Raw genomic sequence first — 14,557 nt, 5'->3', positions numbered from 1 at the left:
ATTTACCTTTGTATTACTTGGTTTTAGAATCTTTTTCAGAGTCCAAAAGCCACTTAAAGAGGCAACCAAGCAAACAAACCACTTCCCAAAAATCACTAGGCTGCAGTGATGCCTGCTCCTGTTTGCCCTGAGTTTATACAAATACAGGCAGTGCTTTGCAGTGTCCTTCCGATGCCCGGAAAAACAGTTTTTTTTTTACGCCTGCATAGACAGGTAGGAAAATCAGGTAAACGGTGCAGCTGGGCAGGCAGGCGATCCTCCTGATTCAGGCCGTGGCCTCTTCCCTGGGCGTTAGCCGGCTGAATGTAATAATAGCTGTGTTTATAAGCTGTGTTTATACCGCGGCCCCTGCCCGCATCATCCCCGGGACGCCCCCCCACCCCCAGGTGGGAATCAATGAAGCCAGCGCCTCCCCCTCCCTCGCCCCTGCCCACCGCCCCCTCTCGCTCCTCGCCCATTATGACGAGTGGTGAGAGAAGCGCACGTAGCATGTAGCACCTTCAGGGCTCAGCTCAACGGAGCAATAACCTCTGGTCTGATAGAAGCAGCATAAAATAGCATCGCTGGCTCAGTGCTGCATCATTAGATAAGGAACAAGCCCTATTTGACTCTCTCTGTGACAAACTCAGGCAAAAGTAAAAATGACAATCAATGAAAATTAGTGAGTAACACCTACTCTAGACAGTCTGCACTAATACTGAGAGCTCTTATTCAAGCAGAACTAACACAATCTCAATGACCCCATTCAATGCTAAGATAAAGACCAATCATAATGTGTTAGGGGTCAAAAGTTCATACAAGCCTTAAGGTTGACCCCTAGCTCGGACACAACCCCCCTCCTTCAGCGCAAACACACCCATTTCCCCTACTTCTCAATCTCCAGACACGCCCGGCCTTTCAGCCAACCACACAGAAACAGCACCTGAAGAGACACAAGGACCTGAGTGATGTTAAAATCCACACTCTAAAAAGGGGACAGACAATATACAACTTTTTCCAATGTCTTTTTCCAATAACCCAGACTACGTTTGTCAAATTCCTTCCATTGCGTTCTTCCCAAAAAACCTCCTGGAAATGTTAATCAGACAAATACAGATGGATGTGAGGCACGGCAGTCCCCCCCCCCCTCCCCCCCCCCCCCCCCCCGTTCCACACCCCCCAGCACAGACAGCAGAAAATCTGTGTGGCATAAACATTGTCCTCACGGCCTGCATCTGTGTAGAATCGGTAACTGTGTCTGGATTTGAGTAGGGCTAATATCGCTGTCTGTATTTGAGCAGGCTAATGTCTCTGACTGTATTTGAGCATGGCTAATGTCTCTGTCTGCATTTGAGCAGGCTAATGTCCTTGACTGTATTTGAGCAGGCTAATGTCTCTGTCTGCATTTGAGCAGGGCTAATGTCCTTGACTGCATTTGAGCAGGCTAATGTCTCTGTCTGCATCTGAGCAGGGCTAATGTCCTTGACTGCATTTGAGCAGGCTAATGTCTCTGTCTGCATTTGAGCAGGGCTAATGTCCTTGACTGCATTTGAGCAGGCTAATGTCTCTGTCTGCATCTGAGCAGGGCTAATGTCCTTGACTGTATTTGAGCAGGGCTAATATCTCTGTCTGCATCTGAGCAGGGCTAATGTCCTTGACTGTATTTGAGCAGGGCTAATGTCTCAGTCTGCATTTGAGCAGGCTAATGTCTCTGTCTGCATTTGAGCAGGCTAATGTCTCTGTCTGAATTTGAGCAGGGCTAATGTCCTTGACTGCATTTGAGCAAGGACAGTGTCTCTGCATTTAAGCAGGGTCAGGCTCTCTGTCTGAATTTCAGCACTTGCATCTGAATTTGAGGTAAGCATCTGTTATCTGGACTGGGTCAGCACCTACATCTGTGAAGGATCTATGTGGGGCCAATGCCTTCATAGGATCAGCATCTAAATCCTGGGGTTCTTAAGCCCAAATAAAATACTAAGCCTTTCATTCATAACATCAGTTCTGATATAAGAAATTTTAACGTGGATACAATCCATCCGCGGGACTCAGTGATACTGAAGCTGCATAGTGTAGATATGGGCATTTAACCATAATGCAGGTGGAATGCAATGTTTCACCCTTGACCAAGGAAAATAAAATCATTATTCAGCAAATGTCAAGCTCTAAAAATTGATAAAATTAAGCCTTGCAATTAAGCCTTAAAAAGCCTTCACCTTTGTACGTTAGCTAATCAAACAAATAGTCTTCATCATAAAGATAGAGCAGAGGGGGGCGATGAGGTCTGTATCTGCTTCTGGTTCTCATGCCAACTTCTGGCCTTCGTTACTTAATTAGCCCAAACAATTATGCCATCTGACATTTTAGTAGCATTTTTTGGTAAACACATGAATAGCAGCCAAAGACAGTTCTTGTCTCCCTATGTGAATCACTTGACTATGATTCAATCTATGAGTGAACTAGTGTTGGTGTACCCAGCCAAATAGCACATTTAGCCAGGGCAATTGGTGGAAACAAAAACCTGCATACACACCGGCTCAATAGAGGGGCTTAATATTATAGTAGGGAGGTCAAAGCTATTAAATCAATTCCAAAGTGCACTGACAGTTCAGCGATGTTACTCTTTTACTTATCATATAAGATATCAGAAATGATTTTGCTAATTTGACTCAATTTACAAGCATTTGTGCCTGTATCAAAATCAATGGGGCTATTATAAAAAATCTAACCATGTGGAATGCATTATTATACACTTTATCACAAGAAGATCTTACTGTTAAATGTCTCGTATGTTAATTGGTTATTATTGATTCATATGTTGGTATATTTCGGTACAACGTTACAGCTGCCAGCGTCCTGAGGGAAACAGCACCGGGAAAAAAACGGTGCTCGCTGTCTTATTCAATATAATCCCCCAAGGAATTTTGTATTGGTGAAATGAACTGTTATTCAAATTTTACCCGACCCCTTGTCTTGACATTATTCCGATTGTTCAATTTCGATTCATCCAAGTTATGCTGACTATGCTAGGAAAGAGGCCCTATAAAATATTCTCTGACATGGCTAGACAGCTAAACCTGTTTGAACAATGAAACTGATATTGTTACACGTCTATCTTTGCCAAGATCTTGTCTACAGTGTGGTATAAAGGATTTTAGTTTTCAGTTAAATTATGTTTGAAAGGAGACATACGCTGCCTTCTGGATTGCCTTCTGGATCTTCAAAGATTTTTTTACATGTATTCCTTCACCAAGATCTTGTCTACAGTGTGGTATGAAGTATTTCAGCTTTATGAATGGGTGTTCTTTTTATAACAGTGAAAACGGGTCGATTCGGGTCCCCAACTGCAATGGAATTTTGAAGCCACAGGACCACTAGATTTGAAACTGACTGAAAATAAACTGTCAAAATATGGTTTCTGAAGAATCGCCAGAACAGGTGTGACTTCCCTAACTATAGGAATACTATTCAAATCTCACGCATGTGGCACACCAGCTCCCCCTGTGCCCAATCCAGAATTGCATGCATCAAAATCATTTGGAATCAATTTAATTGGTTCACATGATGCAGCTCCCAATATTTGCTTCCATCGGAGGTTTGATGGTGGGGACCTATGCCACTGTATAGCTATGGATTTGATACATATGCCACTGTACAGCTATGAACTTTATATATATGCCACTGTATAGCTATGGATTTGATATATATGCCACTGTATAGCTATGAACTTGATATATATGCCACTGTATAGCTATGGAATTGATTGAGGTCTGGTTTAGTTGCACTAGATATAAAGATCAGGGATGCGGATAGGTGTGCATGAAAAGTCTCCTAGGTGAGACCTCTGAATAGACCTATATTCCATTCCTAAAAGTCACCACCCATCCACATATTCCTATTCACAAAACCTAAATCTAGGAAGGATCCATCCATTCATCCATTATCTAACCCTGGGGGCTAGAGCGTATCCCAGCATGCACTGGGTGAGAAGCAGGATTACACTCTGGACAGGATTTCAGTCCATCACAGGGCCCACACACCACACCATTCACTCACACACTCAATGGGCAATGTAGAGTCTCCAATTAGCCTAAGCTGTATGTCTGTGGGAGGAAACTGGAAGGAACCTGCACGGACACGATGAGAACCAGCTACTACACACAGAAAGACCGTGAGGCAGCAATGCTATCCACTGGACCACCGCCGAAGAAACATGGAAATTCATTTTGATACTCACTATTGTCAATTTATAAACAATCCTGGCGAGAAATATGTCAGAACTGTATTTTAATTGTCCTGGCAAGAAATATGTCAGAGTGAAGTTTCAGTTGGTCTGACAATTTCATTTTTGATCAAAATAACTTCATGAAGACATCTGATCCTAACAGACGCATAAGTCCAAAGCAGCGCGGTAACGTGAGAGCTTCATTCAATGGCGCTTTGTTTGATGTAGCGCAAAAAGAGCTCCTACATATCTAATGGGTACCATACAGCCCATACTCCCAACAATGTCTTCCATTGTGCTTCTAGTATGGACCCTTTCCAATAGTGCATATCTGTTTAAAGACTGACTGTTAACAAAAGAACAAGGGGAAAAATGAATTGAGTGGCACAATAACAGGGGCCTTGGCATAAGGCATTTGGCGAGTTTCCATTAAGCAGGGGTATAATTAATGGTATAAGCTATGTTATGTGTATACACTGCGGCCACGCTGCTCCAAACATCGACGGAAACCTGAGAACGGGAACTGAGCGCTGCGGCGAAATCTGTGCCGTATCCGGCCCGGTAACAAGGGGGACAGAAGCCCGGGCACGTGCACGGCTGTTTTAGCTACCAGAACCACGGAGCTCAGTTAACCGTAGGCCCGAGGTGAGACTGGGGCAGCAGAACCATAGAGCTCCAGTTAACTGCAGGCCCGGGGTGAGATTGGGGCAGCAGACCCACACAGCTCCAGTTAACTGCAGGCCCGGGGTGAGACAGGGGCAGCAGAACCATAGAGCTCCAGTTAACCGTAGGACCCGAGGTGAGACTGGGGCAGCAGAACCATAGAACTCCAGTTAACTGTAGGCCCGGGGTGAGATTGGGGAAGCAGACTCTTAGAGCTCCAGTTAACTGTAGGCCTTGGGTGATACTGGGGCAGCAGAACCACACAGCTCCAGTTAACTGTAGGCCCGGGGTGAGATTGGGGCAGCAGACCCACACAGCTCCAGTTAACTGCAGGCCCGGGGTGAGATTGGGGAAGCAGACTCGTAGAGCTCCAGTTAGCTGCAGGCCCGGGGTGAGACTGGGGTAGCAGAACCACACAGCTCCAGTTAACTGCAGGCCCGGGGTGAGACTGGAGCAGCAGAACCACACAGCTCCAGTTAACTGCAGGCCCGGGGTGAGATTGGGGAAGCAGACTCGTAGCGCTCCAGTTAGCTGCAGGCCCGGGGTGAGACTGGGGCAGCAGACCCACACAGCTCACATCTGCTGTAGGACATCGGGGGAGAAGGCGGACAGAGGACACTGATATGGAGGAGGATACTGCTGTCAGACAGCAAGATATTCAGTACGATTCGTCTTCTGTTCTTTCTGCTCTCTGGCATTTCTCTGCTTAATATTCTGACACTGGGTCTACGCAGTAATACAGTACTTTCACATTGCCTTAATACTTGCAGTCTCTCTCCCTGCTTTAATACTTGCAGTCTCTCTCTGCTTTAATACTTGCAGTCTCTCTCTCTGCTTTAATACTTGCAGTCTCTCTCTCTGCTTTACTACTTGCAGTCTCTCTCTCTCTGCTTTAATATTTGTACACTGTGTCTCTGATTTGACACTCTCACACAGCTGGTACTAGGCTATTGAACACTTCATTTGAATCCTCAGAAGAAATGTTGTTTTAGTTGAATCCTCAGAAGAAATGTTGTTTTGGTTGTGTTGGAAAAACACATCTCCGAGGCATGTGTTTATGTGTGTGTGTGCGTGCGTGCGAGCGTGTGTGCGTGTGTGAATGCGTGCGTGTGGATACGTTATATTCTACCCCTCTCATTTGGATGTACTCCAGGTACACTGTACACAGAACTAGCAAAAAAAAAAAAAAAGGTAGGCGGACAGCCCAACCTACACAGCGGTCCTGACACAGCAGTCCTGAAGTGCACCCACAGAAAATAAGATAATTATGCCCCTCTGGGCTAAGCACATGAGAACCGTAACAAAGGAAACAAAAGGTTTTTTACTGTTGATTACACATTGGTGCAATTACAGATGATGCTCCCCTCCTCATTCCCCTAAGAGCTATGCCAAAGCCCAGCTCCCCACCTACTACATGAACAAAACACTGATTCCCATAGACAATGCTACACCCACTTGGCTAGGCAGGCACACTGATTACTGGCCAAGGCTGCTGCTTCAAAGAGAAATTAATACTGAAATATTTCATTGGACTCCTGTGACTGCAATTCAATGGCCTTCTCCTCACCGTCTCTCTCTTTCCATTGTCCACATAGTACAGGTCAATTACAGCCCATGCGTAGAACGCTACGACACACTGCAGAACTGGAGTCTCCGAGGAGTGTTGAAGAGACCTTCACTGGCTTTGACCATGCAGTTCTGCAATCAGTCAGTGAAGGAGAGCTTTATCTCTCTCTCTCCCTCTCTCTCTCTGACATTATTATAAGTTTCCATTCCATATGTTATATAGCAGCACTGATCCATCAGCTCAATTTGTGGCCATGCCTGAAATTAAGCTCATTGCAATTTAAACTAATCTGAAAGCTCTGGGCTAACTCACAGCCAGGCTATGTGGGTCCTGCGATTTCAACCTGAAATTTAACCGTTTTCCTTTTTTTTTTATCCCAATATTAAACATGAACATGATCTCCAAATAAGAGTTCAGGGGATTTTGCAGATGTTTCCCATAATGGCTTGAACCTTTTTTTACCTATTACGTTAGAAACCTGAAAGTTTCACCGTGTCACAATATGATTTCTTACTGGCACGAAGCCAAATGCTAATGGACTTCTTACTGAAGCCACAGGCAGCGATGGAGGACAGAGACTACACAACCCACACATCTCTGATCAGTGAAACTGTACATAGGGCAGCATGAGGTATGACACACGGGCTGATGAAGTACTTTTCCCAAACCATACCACCCTGCAATCCATTCTTCTTCTTCTCCTCTCTATTATTCAAAGGGTCCGTGAGTGTGCATGTGCACGCGTGGGGGGATGTGTGCGGACATGCCTAGACATTGGGTGATAAATAGGCATGGTGTAAGTGTGGCCTCTAGTGTTGAAATAGGTCTCCCTCATGCTGTCTGGCTGTGGAGCGTCATCTCAGACGTTTGGAAGTAGTGGCATGGAGGTCGTACAGTATGTACGAAACCACACTTAAACATGTTATGCCATTTAAATAACACTGGATATTAAAGGACTCCATGAATTGTGATCATGTAACCAATAAAGTATCAATAAAATATTCTTGCATTGAATCACATAGGCTTCGGTACAGTAGTAAAAGTACTACTGCTTCAGTCTTTGTCTGTCATCTCGCATATCATGATGCCAAACACAATTTATAGCTTGCTCAGGAGTGAGCTTAATCTCTGGGTTCCAGATCCAGATTATGACCTCTCATTCATTGATTCATTCTTTCTTTCTTTCTTTCTTTCATTAATTACTTAATTTGTTCATTCATTCTTTCATTCATAATGCATTCTGATTCAGACTGGCCTACAATGCTGCTGATATCCAAGAATCAGAGAAGTACTATAATCATAACACGCACATGCACATACACAAACACAAGTACCCACACAGCTGACTTTCAGCACTGCTGGAATAGGCTGGACTCCACTGGCACTGCTAGGCTGCTGGAAAGCATTTTATTTGGACTGACAGAATTATCAAACATTTTTGGCACGAACCAGAGCAAGGCACTCACTCCATGTCTGGAATAATCATATTTGTAACCATAACAAAGATATGTGGAATAAAAAAACAGACTAGATTTCCCAAGCCCGTTGAACTTTTTCAATGAAAAATGAAGTGCCCTGATCATATTTGGTAACAAATAAATTATATCTCCGGTGGAGAGCAAATTCTTTTCCTCAGCAGCGCATAACGCCTGCACTATGGAGTGAATTCAGTGCCAAAAAACTGTCAGCCGCTCATATATGCTTAATTTCCAACATATGTGAAATCACTCAATACTGTATCAAATATGGAATTTTACAAATGTAGTTGCATAGAACAGCGGATGTTTTTTTTTTTGTTTTTTTTGTATACGTAACACAAGAAATGTTGCTTGTTATCAGGTAGTCTACTAGCAATGGCAAGCAAATGATTACTTCAAGTGTACCTCAGGCTTGCCCATAATATTAAACTCAGGAAATGTCTTGTTATGTTGCCTTCGATCCATCATTCCATCCATCCATTATCTAACCCGCTTATTCCTGGTCAGGGTCCCAAGAGATGATGGAGTGTATCCCAATGTGAATTGGGCAAGAGGCAGGAATACACCCTGGACAAGTTGCCAATCCATTGCAGGGCACTCACACCATTCACTCACACAATCATACCTAGGTGCAATTTAGTCTCTCCAGTTAACCTAACCTGCATGTCTTGGGGTCCATGTCCATGGGAGGAAACCGTTGTACCCAGAAAAAATATATTTCTCTATGTTGAATGCATGGTGCACTTTAGTATGCAAAACATTAGCTATAAATAGCATTCAGTTTACAGCTCTGATTAATATGTTAATCATTACAGACTAATATGTTAATCATTACAAATGATTAAATACAGTCTCACAGACCCACTGAAATGATTCCAATGAGCCAAAGGTCTGCAGTCCCGGTCTTAAACAGCCACAGGGTGTGCTGGCACTCATTGTTGCTCAGTTCCCAACTGATCAGTTAAAGCAGTTGATTACATTGAACTCACCTCATCTGGTTTCTTGAGTCTGAATTGGTTGCAGATTTTAATGTGAAAACAAAAAGCAGCAGACCTTGCAGCTCTGAGGACCAGGGTTTATAAAAACTGAAAAGAGCACTGCACTCACACAGAGATTTGGCCCACAATGCTTTGTGCTATCTAGCAGCAATAATGTTCTGTTGGTGTTAAGAAGAGCTCTGCCAACATAATTAGGAAACTTATTTCACTGCCACTCATGTGTATCGTGTGTCTCAGACAGAAAATACTGACCTGAACAGTAAACTTGAACTGGGTTAGCCGCTTCTGGGAATGATCTGACTTTGCCATATAAACCTTAGAATAACACGTACATGTTTCAGCTCTGATGCCTATCTAACTGGTAATGGTGAAAGGTTTTTAAAAAATAGTATTTTTTTAAATGTTAAAACAATAAGATGCTTTGAAATACTTTAACAAAATATTAATGCTGAGCGATTGTTTTGAAATCACTCAGAGTTGCTGGTAAGACAGCCCTTATAGGTTAAACAGGGTAGGTGGATATTCATTAACATACAGTACATACTGTCCATGTAAGGAGAGGACACAAATGTGCTGTTACGGTAATGTAAGCCCCTGTCAAGCCTGTCATAAGTGAGCTACTCCTACTGTAGTCCTGTAGGATCTAATACCATTGCAGTTATATGAAATCTGGCATCAGTGTATCCCCAACTCTAACTGGATCTAGCACCAGTGCAGTGGGTAGTTCCATACTATTCATATTTATCTTGGAAATTATTTTGAGTCAAACCCTGAGGTTATAGAAAAAACAAGTCAAAATGTGGAGTTTCTTGGAAAGCTACAAGCCGCACAATTAAGATTAGCATCTGCCTCTACAAGGATTAATCATTATTTAAAATAATAATAATTGAAAAACAATTACCCTGTGATTTATGGACTGAAAAAAATTCTAAACATTAAAAAAACATCCAAATGAGGGTAAAGTATTGGACACGTCTCATTTGCTGAGAAGCGTTAATTATGCAGCTCCTGAGTGATTCAGATGATGAAGGTGCTTACCAAAAATGTAGCCTGAGTCCAAGAGCTGTATCATCACTAGTTATTGTTGGCTATGTGGCATTACATACTAGGACAAGGAGTCTGCAACAACAAGACCTAGCTGCTTTCATCCCATGGGCGCAGGGCATGCTTAGGCTTCCCATGGTATTGTTACATAAGCAAAGTATCTGCTACACCACGTCAATACTGAAAAATGCATAGGAACCTGCTGAGCACGTCAACATGACGATGCATCTCAGGTACATGCAGAAAATATAAAACAAAGGTTTTCCAACTGGGAGCTTTGGCATTCCGATTAGCACAAAGTTGCGCTCTGTGTGATGCAGTCTATTCAGGCATAACAACTTAAAAAGTACAGGAGAGATTGCACAACCTGTTCAGAAGGTACTGGCTGCGAATTAGAGATGGAGTCACGGAGAACACCGCGTCAGTGGCTGTTTCTATGGCCCTTTGAACGCAACTTAACTTTGCGGAAAATAGTAACAGTAAAGCGTTTGATCGAAACAAGGGAGGGCTCAATCGCCACGCATCAAGTCAAATACGTGTTTGATGTAACGGCTCCTCTGGTCATCGGATGTGAACCAAATATAGCATGTCCCAGCTGCTGTGAACCGTGCGTAACGCACTGTGCATAACTAAAACTGCGTTTTACCTACGGCTAATAAAATCATAGTGTGCATTTCAGTATGTTTATAGAATTGCCCCAAACCCTTTTAATACGGAAACTGTGTTCATACAGGGTCAAATATTCTTAATTTGGGCTGGAGACAAACAAAAGCATTAATAAATGTTTACGTGGTCAACACGCACTAGTGGAGGTCTGAATCTGCTAAATGCATGTAAAACCTTACATGTACTCCAGAGCCTGTACTAAGGTTTTCCAATGGAAAATGCATGGACTACTAGGTGGACGTGAATTGTAGGCTAGTCACTTCGAAACGAATTCGTACAGCACACGATATAGAGCTGCATTAGTAACCCGGCATGCCGCCGTTCTGTACTCAAGCCCTCACATTTCAAGTTCAGTGTAAGGATACAATGTCCCCCTGTACGTTATCAGCCAAAATTGAAGTACATGGCGTCCTTCCATGTGCACGGTGCAGAGAATGACTCACCCGTGCAGAAGCAAGTACGATCAAGACGTAAACAGTGCCGCTGACAGAAAACCTTCTTTAAAAATCATGTTCTCAGATGCACTCTCAAGCCGCTATTCTCTTTCATCTCCCAGCCTCGTGCAGTCTCCCAAGTTTAGATCAGGGGATTCCCTTCCCGCAAAATATAAGCAGTTAACTACTACGCTCCCGCTTTTGTTTTTGGTTTTTTGATGGGGTGGTTAACTCCAAAAAGAATGAACGTGAATATCAATTTAAGTCCTTAAATTAAATCAAATCAAAGTGTATTTGTCATACGTCCACTGCAGCATGTCAGCAGATGTCAGCTGGCAATTAAATGCTCTACCTCATTTGTGGAAAGGTAATAAAAAATATAAAGATTAAAATAGAATAAAAAATGAAACAGGGTAAAATAAAAAGTACACTAATGTACATTGCATATATACATAACTACAATTAAACATTGTATGCAGAACATAAATACAAAATTGCAAAGAGATATTAAAATACAGAATTTCTGTTATAAATGATGATGTTAAAAATACAGAACTGAACTGAGATTGAAATATGCACAGTTCCGTGAATGCTATGGCATAAATGTTTAGATGAGTGAGTATATGTACCGATAGCAGGAGCTATGTACAGTTAATACACTGGAGACACTGGGTGTTTTAACGTGTGTGTGGGTGTGTGTGTGGGCCGGGAGGCGGGGGGGAAGGGGGGGGGGGGGGGGGGGGGGGGGGGGGGGGATTGGGGTCCAGAGGTCAGCAGCCTTATGACCTGGAGGTAGAAGAAGCTGTCTTGGAACCAGCTGGTCCAAGACTGGATGCGCTGATACCATTTGCCAGATTGTAGCAGAGAAAACTATTTCTGTCTGGAGTCCTCGATGAGCCTTCTTCAGAAATCTCCTAGAGTAGATGTCCTGTATAGCTGGTCGCTCTCGCCCTCTGATGAGCTGGGCTAATTTCACCACCCGCTGTTGTAATTAGTTATAAGGTACTAATAGGTTAAATTAGTTATAGGTTACAGCCATGTACTGTTTACACTTATGTTGTTTTATGGTTGTGTGTTCTCGAGTGGTGCTGTCCAGCTGCACCAAGATTGTTGGAGATTGTTGATTAATGGGGAATATATTGTCAAAAAATGTGCTGAGTGAGCATTCATTTCACCCATAATTTATAGCAGGTTAGAGATGTCTGAAAAAATCAGCATCCACTTCCATGCTCAATCAATTTGTTTCAGTAAATCAATGTGTTACAGTAAAATATTAAGTGTGCAATGTTGGAATATTTTTCCAAGGTAATATTATGTTATATAATCCTCAGCTAAACCCAGCTAGAACAAAATGTCACTGCAACTTCACACAATATGGTTATGTAAGGTTGTGGTGTATAACATTTTTTACCACCTTCAAAATAAGAGCTTTCCAGTTACTGTATGTTGTAAATAGATCTAGATCACATGCATGCTATTTTTAGTTAGAAAACACTTTAAGGATATTAATTATCTTACGAAACCACAACAGTGAGGGCTGCTGGATGGCTCATTCACTAAAGGCACCACACAGTGGTGCACAGATAAGCCTCATGGTGCCAGATCAAATCCGAACCGTGCCAGTACCTGCATAAGCCCAATTGGCGATTTGCATCACCCACAGAATGGGAGGGTTCTGTGAGATAGGATTCCGCATGCATTGCGATCTAGCAACCCCTGCTGTCCAATCAGGTGCATATAGATTGCACTCTAAAACTGCATACGAAAGGTCTTCCTCTGACTGTACTCTATGCAAGCTTAGCTGTATTGGACCATGTGAAAAGAACCGGCTGGCGACACCACATGTTTTGGAGGTGAACCAACACTCTCCCAAATTGACAATGGGGTCAATGTGCATGACGAGCAGCCATTTCAGACTGGGGAGGGAATTGGATATGCTCAGCCCTGTGTTGGTTAGAAATTTAAAAAAATAAATAAATAAACACTAGAGCACATTTCAGGAGGGCCAAAAACATTTTAATGTTGTTTAACACAGAAATGTATAGACATATTGTATTCACCAACACATGGTGTTTATTTATTTGTCTACACCAGGGCTACTTGAACTCGATCCTGGGCCCCCATGTATATTGGGTTTTGTTCCAGCCAGTTGCTACCCCTGATTTGAAACAAGCTGTGAACTGTTCAAAATTACACACTTTTATTGTCTAATGTGTGATGTTTACCCTCTTAAGGCCCCATTATGTAACCAACAGCTACTCAGCCATTAGCAAATGTTCCATATTCAAATCACAGGCCTTTTAACCAGTCAGATGAGCTCATCTTTTATTTAATACATTATACGGAAATTGAAACATTTGACACATGTTGAAAAACACGACATAATTTAGAAAGTGACTTATTTTTTATATTCATTGTCTTATATCTATCTATTTTAGGTCTACTATATGGCCAAAAGTGTGTGGACACCTGACATCCAGCATATCATCCAAAATTATGGGTATTAATATGGAGTTGGTCCACCCTTTGCTGCTTTAAAAACCGTCCCTCTTTTGGGACGGCTTTATACAAGATTTTGGACCATGCGTGGGGAAAACTCAAGGATAAAGTTCTATCAATTTGTTAACATGATGGTGGTCCAGAATGTCAACAGTTCAGTAGTTCGTCCCAAATAATGCGATGAAAAACACTAAAACATACTAAAATGGCAAGTTACTCACACATACAAAGCACTGCCTCTATTAGTCATTAACTCAGATCTAGGCCCACCATTAAAAGTATTGATATCAAAATTGTGCCAAGTAACATGAAACAATATTGACTATCTTAGCTCAGACAAATTAAAGAAGCTGTATTCCAAAGCAGTGCTACCCAATGCTTCCCAAATTGTTTCAAGTAACTTGGCCCTCAAATGTGTTTGCAAAAAAATCATCAAATATGTTTTGATTCTGTGCAAAATATTACTATACAAAACATAATGATTGTGATTGCACTGGTTATTCCTTCTGCTGTCAGCCTCTAGGAGCAATAGGCTTCTGACCTCTTCAACCTCAGACTAAAAGGCTGAGTCCAGGTCAGTGGACTGGCCTCTCCAGTTATGTCTTTGATTGGGAAGTTTTATTCATGTACTAAGACTGGTCGTTTGGTCGACTGTTATCCCCTTGTTAGAGCCCTTGTGGGAGTATACAATGTTGACTATCTTGATGCAAGATGAGGTAAAACTATCTGAACACTGGGTGATAAAGTAGTGCAGTTGACATATAACTATAAGCTGTCGTTACATTGTGGTTGGAATAGCATACAGTGCATACTATATCATACTGAAGGAATATCAGGAGAGTTCAGATTACTGCTTGGACCAATTTATATTCTAATGTACACATTAATTTAGCACTACAGATGCTGAGAAACTACAGCCTATACATATTCAAACACACACATGCACAGGCATGCACACACTCACGCACACACACATACACACGCACACACAAACACATATACAGTTT

The 14,557-nt window shown here is 42.4% G+C and overlaps 1 protein-coding gene across 1 annotated transcript in view; it reads right to left on the bottom strand.

Annotated features, from left to right (window-relative positions):
- Window positions 1–11,158, bottom strand: part of LOC118228126 (zinc finger protein 469) — a 211,904-nt gene extending 200,746 nt beyond the window's left edge. The window contains exon 1 of the mRNA XM_035419439.1: window positions 11,061–11,158. The gene's annotated coding sequence lies outside the window, so the exon portion shown is untranslated. The remainder of the gene's footprint in view (window positions 1–11,060) is intronic.
- Between the last annotated feature and the right edge of the window lie 3,399 nt (window positions 11,159–14,557).

The sequence above is a fragment of the Anguilla anguilla genome, chromosome 5, assembly GCF_013347855.1.
Source record: "Anguilla anguilla isolate fAngAng1 chromosome 5, fAngAng1.pri, whole genome shotgun sequence".
Lineage (NCBI taxonomy): Eukaryota > Metazoa > Chordata > Actinopteri > Anguilliformes > Anguillidae > Anguilla > Anguilla anguilla.
Note: the sequence above shows the minus strand (reverse complement) of the source record. Positions and strands in the feature narration are given on the sequence as shown.